This window comes from Cannabis sativa, chromosome 9 (genome assembly GCF_029168945.1).
Source record: "Cannabis sativa cultivar Pink pepper isolate KNU-18-1 chromosome 9, ASM2916894v1, whole genome shotgun sequence".
Lineage (NCBI taxonomy): Eukaryota > Viridiplantae > Streptophyta > Magnoliopsida > Rosales > Cannabaceae > Cannabis > Cannabis sativa.
The window spans coordinates 17,696,173-17,702,250 of record NC_083609.1 but is presented as its reverse complement, the minus strand read 5'-3'; the positions used below and the strand labels follow the sequence as shown (position 1 = coordinate 17,702,250).

The 6,078-nt window shown below is 36.9% G+C and overlaps 1 long non-coding RNA gene across 1 annotated transcript; it reads left to right on the top strand.

Moving 5' to 3' along the window:
• The first annotated feature begins 1,133 nt into the window (after positions 1 to 1,133).
• LOC115712501 (uncharacterized) lies at positions 1,134 to 1,893 on the top strand. The gene is made up of 2 exons (XR_009684394.1): positions 1,134 to 1,537; positions 1,635 to 1,893. It is a non-coding gene; the product is annotated as an uncharacterized LOC115712501 (long non-coding RNA).
• Positions 1,894 to 6,078: the final 4,185 nt, after the last annotated feature.

The following is a 6,078-nucleotide window of genomic DNA, read 5'->3' as shown; positions in this document are numbered from 1 at the left end:
AACCTAATGATTGCATCACTTAGGTTGAATATGATAATCCCAGTAGCTGTTTCAAGATACTCTTCTTGCTGTATCTTAGTTGTTCCTTCAGGCCATTCAATGGGTTCTTCAAGGACCCTCAACAGCTTCTGTTGTGCCAGTAGAGATCTTATTTTCCTCCTCCATATTCTATAGTCACCTGATCCATCAAACTTATCAACATCAACTTTAAAACTACTCATATTGTATTTGTTAAAAAATCAAATTCGATAAAGGTTTAGAGTGTCCTCCAAATCTCCAATATCTAATTCCTCCTCTTCATGTCCATCCTTGTGTTCTTGATTTTCAATGTCTTTCAAATTTGCTTCTTGATTGTATTATTTTGAATCTCTTTGCGGAAATAATTTGGCTCTGATACCACTGTTGGAAATTATTTGTTCTAACCAACACACTTTAAGAAGCAAAATAATACTATGTTATGCAAATTGGTATTTTTCAAAAAATTTATTATTTTATGTATCCACAAAATAATAGTGTTAATATTATAACTCACACAATATTACTATTTCTATTTCAGGCCCAAAGTTAAAGGCCCAAGAAGAACAAGCTTTTATATTCAAGTTATATATCAATATCAAAAGAACCAGTAAAGGTTCGGTTCACACTAATCAACCCAAAGAGAAATAAATCTTATCTCTCCAATCAAGCCCCTCTTTATTTATCAATATATTCGGTCAAAGAGGAAATGAGTCAAACAAGACTCATCATTTCCTTTCAACAATTTCGGCCCAGCAAGAAGAGAACCAGCCCAACTAAATGTATAACCCTAATATCCTAATATAAAAGGTATATTATTAGGTAAAGCTCTCAAACCCTAAAACACTACTACGGCAGCAGCTCTCTTTCCCTCTCTAAAGATATTCAAAGCTTTTTCAAACACTTCTTTTCTTTCTCTTTCTCTCTAACGGCAGAGACACAAAATAGGGTTAGGGTTTCTAATCTTTTCTCTTCTTCTTTTTTTCTCAAGAACAAGGTTGTGTTCTAGGCTTTCTAAAGATTTCTTCCTCTCCTTATTTTCTTCTACAGCCGCATCTACTACTAGAGATTTCTTCAAGCTTTCTTCTTTTTCTTTACTAATGGCAGCAATAATTCTATGGGTTCTAATATTTTTCTTTTTCTTTCTTGCTACAGGTTCTAAGGTTAGGGTTCTTCAAGATATTTCTTTTCTTCTTTGCAGCTTCTACCCGAACCAAGAACAACCCAAACAACCCACAAAGCTTCTACCCGAAACTATGTCTAGAAAACTTACTCACTCAAAACCGAACCCCAAAAAACCCTCTCACCATCTTTTTGGCCGAAACACAACAAACCCGAAAATAGCAAGAACACTCAACATACACACAAATACAAATACCAGAAAAGTAATAAGAGTGAGATGAGAGAATGCAAACAGTGATTAAGAAGATGACACCAAAACTTTGATCTCGGAGTTCGCCCAAAACAACCGGCTACTTCTCCGTCAAGCCCTCAGCTTGATTCCACTAATCATCAAACAAAGGTTACACTTTTTGATTTACAACAGTTTGTATTTCTCTCTGTTTTTCTCACTTTTGATACTAACAAAAACTCTCTTTTCTTTTACATGAACACTCTAGGAGGAGCTCACATGGAGATGACAACTCTTAGCCAAAAGGCTCTCATTTTCTCTGTTGTTGAATCTATTGTTCTCTCTGGCTGTGACTATTTACTTTTGTTGTATCTCTTATTTTGCTCTGTATGTTATTGCTTGTTGTATCTGAGAAAAGCACCTCCTTTATATACTGTTCTGTGATCTGATCTAGGGCAGAGCCCTAGTGATATTTGTAACTGTTTTTATAACTGCTTCAGTTGTAACTGTCTTTGTAACTGTCTTTATGTTCTTTAGTCTTGATATTTGTTGTATCTGATGTAAGGGTATATTTGTCAAACCCTATGATTAGTGTTATACAACTTAAGGGTAAATAAGTGAATCTGAAACAACAATTGTTTTATAAAAACACAGTATTTTTAAAAAAAGTAAAAGATAACTCAAATTTCAATATTTTTATAAGTTTTCCTTAAAAATAATAATAATTTTGGGGTATAGATAGATCCACTCTATTATTATACCTCTACTAATTTTTTTTTGCGCCATTGTTGTCCTTTTTTTTTTTTTTTTAAAAAAAAAAAAGAGATGTTGTTTTTGGAAGTATTGGTCTTCTTTTTTGGTGAGTCAACAACACATTTACAATTTATTGAGAACTATATTGTAGTGAACTGAATGCCAAAGTAAACTACACTAACGGCATGTTATGTTATTTTGAGGATTATGTATAACAAATTTATTCTAGCTACCAATATATATATTTATGTAATAATTAATGCTTTTGTGTCTATATTATAAATGTAAGAAGAATTAAAGAACTAAGAAAGTGAGCTTCTTTTGTTTCTTAATTATTATGTTTTTATTGTAAATTCACCTTTCGTAAAGCTAAGACTAAGCCAAATAAGAAAAATTGGCCATTAATTTACTTTAGAAAATGTAAAGCTAAGTGTTTATCCAAAAAAATTTAGACGATGACGTGTCAACAGTAGCACCACGTGGTACAAAAATACCTGGACTAAATTAATGAAGAAGGTGTACAGTCATGACCGTTGAGATGACCGTCAACTATGAGGTATGTGGGAACATCGACATTGTACCATAGTAATTCACAACGAACGAGGGGTTAACCCCCCCCCCCCCCTAACTTGGGTGATAGTCACCCCCCCAACTTGGATCTTGGGGGGGGGGGTCACCCAACTATGGTGGTTGTCCCCCCCCCCCCCCCTTTCAAATTGGGTCTTGGGGGGGCCCCCCCAACTTGGGTCTTCGGGGGGGGGGGTCACCCAACTATGGTGGTTGTCCCCCCCCCCTCCCCCTCAACGAGGGTCCCGGGGGTGTTACCCCCAAGTATGTGCTTAATCCTCAAAGGTGGTTGACGACCATGTCACACCCATAAAGGACCCTCGTCATCAGTGGCTCCTTCAAATGTTCAAATCCCGCGGAAGGCTCAAAGACAGTTGTCAACCCACGAAAATAGCGGGATATTATCCTAAAAATCAGACTCCAACTGCCTCCAAAAATCAAGGAGACGGTTGATATAGCTCCGCGTTGGTCGCGTCTCCTGAAGCGAGAAGCACCGACCCCCTCCCATATATAAGGGGTCACCCATGACCTGGGAGGGGGATTCGCGATCTGAAACCCTTAGAAAAATAAACACTTCTTATTCTTTGCAATCAAGAGCCTGTTCTTGACTCTTGCAACTCAGATCAATAAAACTCAAGGGGAGTAGGCTATTACCGACATCCGGGGCCAAACCTCTTTAAATTCAAGTATCTTTTATTTACATTTATTGCAAATTTCGGTGTTATTAACTGCATTTATTATTGTGATTTTGGTTTAATCTCATTTATTACGACTCCGCGTCAGTTGGCTAAAAATCCAGTCAATATTTTGGTACTTTCATTGAGAGCTTTTGCCTAAATCTCCAAGTTTTTCACCAGAAAAAATGGTGTTAACCCGAAGATCTCAAGAGCGACCTGACGAAGAGATGGAAAGTGCCCACCAAGTTCCATCAGCGAGCAATCTAGCTGGGAACAATGGAGAACGAACCCCGCCTCCTGGGAACGGCGGCACGGCCACCACTGGTCAAACTGCAGCCGCTAGATAAACAACTACTTGGTGTACCACCAACGCCACTGTCGCAGGAGGCGGCGCTATTGATGGCGCTACCGAAAGAGGTAATACTGGAAATTTTGTCCCACCTACTGATAGTGCGGGCCAAGCTCAAACTGGCCACGGCCCTGGCGTCTTTATGACGCGGAATGAACCCCATGTTGACATCGAGGGAATTGACCCCGAGATGGATCAGCTGCGAGACGCGATAGGCCAGATGCAAGGCCAGTTCCAAACTGTGCACCAAGAGAAAAATCAAGCTCGAGTGGCTGCCGACTTAATACGAAGCTACTTCAACCAAAACACTCAAGGGATGGGTACTCATGCCAACAATCAACAGATACCTCAAACCTATCCTCGGGAGTGTTGGAAATTATTTTACCAGGATCTTAGATCTACTCACAAGTATGTTGATTAACACCCTAAATATGAACTTCTAAAACGATTATGAAATAAACACATATAAAGTATGAGAAACCTTACATTGGGTGCAGCGGAATAATATGACTCCTTCCGTTCAGATCTCTAACCCTTGTATCCTTTCTGTCGCAGAGTATTATCAAGATCTAAAGCTGGATCTCTTTCTCCTTCTTTAGTGCTGAAACTCCTTCTTGTTGAAAGTCTTTCTTCACGATCTTCCTCACTATGATTGAGGTATCACTTGCTGTGTGTGGGCACTACTCTAATCACTAAGTATTTCGAAATCTCAAGGAAGAAGAGAGAGAAGAAGTGGCGGCTAGGTATAGAGAGAGAAGGCTCAGGTTTTGCTGTGTATGCAGTTTTATCATTTCTGCATCTCATTTTCTCAAAAACGCCAATTTTCAAATTCAACCATTTAAATGCCAATTCTAATTATTTAATAACTATAAATAATTATTAAATAATATTGTCATTTATCATATTTATTAATTGAACCATACAAAGTATCATAATTAACAAATATGCCCCTAAAACTCTTTCTTTACAATTTCGCCCTTACTTAGTGAAAAATTCACAAATAGACATAGTCTAATTTGAGAATTATAATTGATTAATCAAAACCAATTATATGAGTCTTACAAGCAATATTATCTCAACTAGTGGGGGGACCATGGGTCTATCTAACCGAGCTTCCAATAAGCAGATCAAGAATTTATAACCTAAATTCACTGACTTATTAATTCTTCGGGAATCCACGCATAGAACTTAGAATTGCACTCTCAGTATATAGAATGCTCTATATGTTCCACCATATAGACACATCATTAGTTATCCATTGTTATAATCCTAATTTGATCAATGATCCTCTATATGAATGATCTACACTGTAAAGGGATTAGATTATCGTTACACCCTACAATGTATTTTATCCTTAAAACACTTAACCCCGTATAAATGATATTTCAGCTTATGTGAAATGAGTGCTCCACCATTTATTTTCGTTTGGTCAAGCTCGAAGGAGATCATCCTTTACTTACTATTCGCCAGATAGAAGCTATAGATTCCATGTTTATGTTAGCGCTCCCACTCAATTGCACTACCGTGTTCTGAAAATCTACGTATCACCCTGACCTAAAAGTAGGCTTAACTAACAAATCAAAGAACACGAATAGCCTCTTGAGATTGAGCCTAATCATAACAGGATTAAGTTCATTTGATCTAGGATCAACTAGGCGATATTGACTTGAATAGATATTGCGGTAAGTTTAATAAATCTAAGTCAAAGTTCAATATCGGTCCCTTCCGATGCATACTCCATGCATCCAACCTGAGCTTTACTTTAACAAAATGCTATGGAAAGAACATAGCTTTTCTCCAAATGCAAGTAAACTCTGTTGTAGATTATCATATCAGTAAAACCCCGTGTCTGATAAATCTAGGAAACTTTATTCACATAGTCATGTTTACTTTTCAATATGTTGACAACACAATAAACAAGATCAAGTATGTGAAAAGGGTTTTAGATGAATCATACATTATGTACATATAATCATGAAATAAATCATGTGAACCATGCAACATTATATGTTATTTCTGATCTATATTAATAAGTAAATCTGATTATATTGAAATGAGTTTTATTTAGGGCCTAAAACCCAACAAACTCCCACTTGCACTAATATAAAACAAAAAGTGCATTTCAAATAATCTCAACATCTTGATACACAAATCAAGTGTAGTAGTAGTAGTAAACTCCTCGTAATAGGATCTGAAAGGTTGTTTAAACACAACCTTTTCTCCACCATTACTCTTCCTTAATCACAAAATCATTGATAATGTGAAATTCCTCTCTCTATATGTCTACTCTTTTTGGGATACTGGATTCTATACCTTTGGCAACTACTTTTGGTTAATCAGGAAATAACACTAGTGGTTAAGGCAAT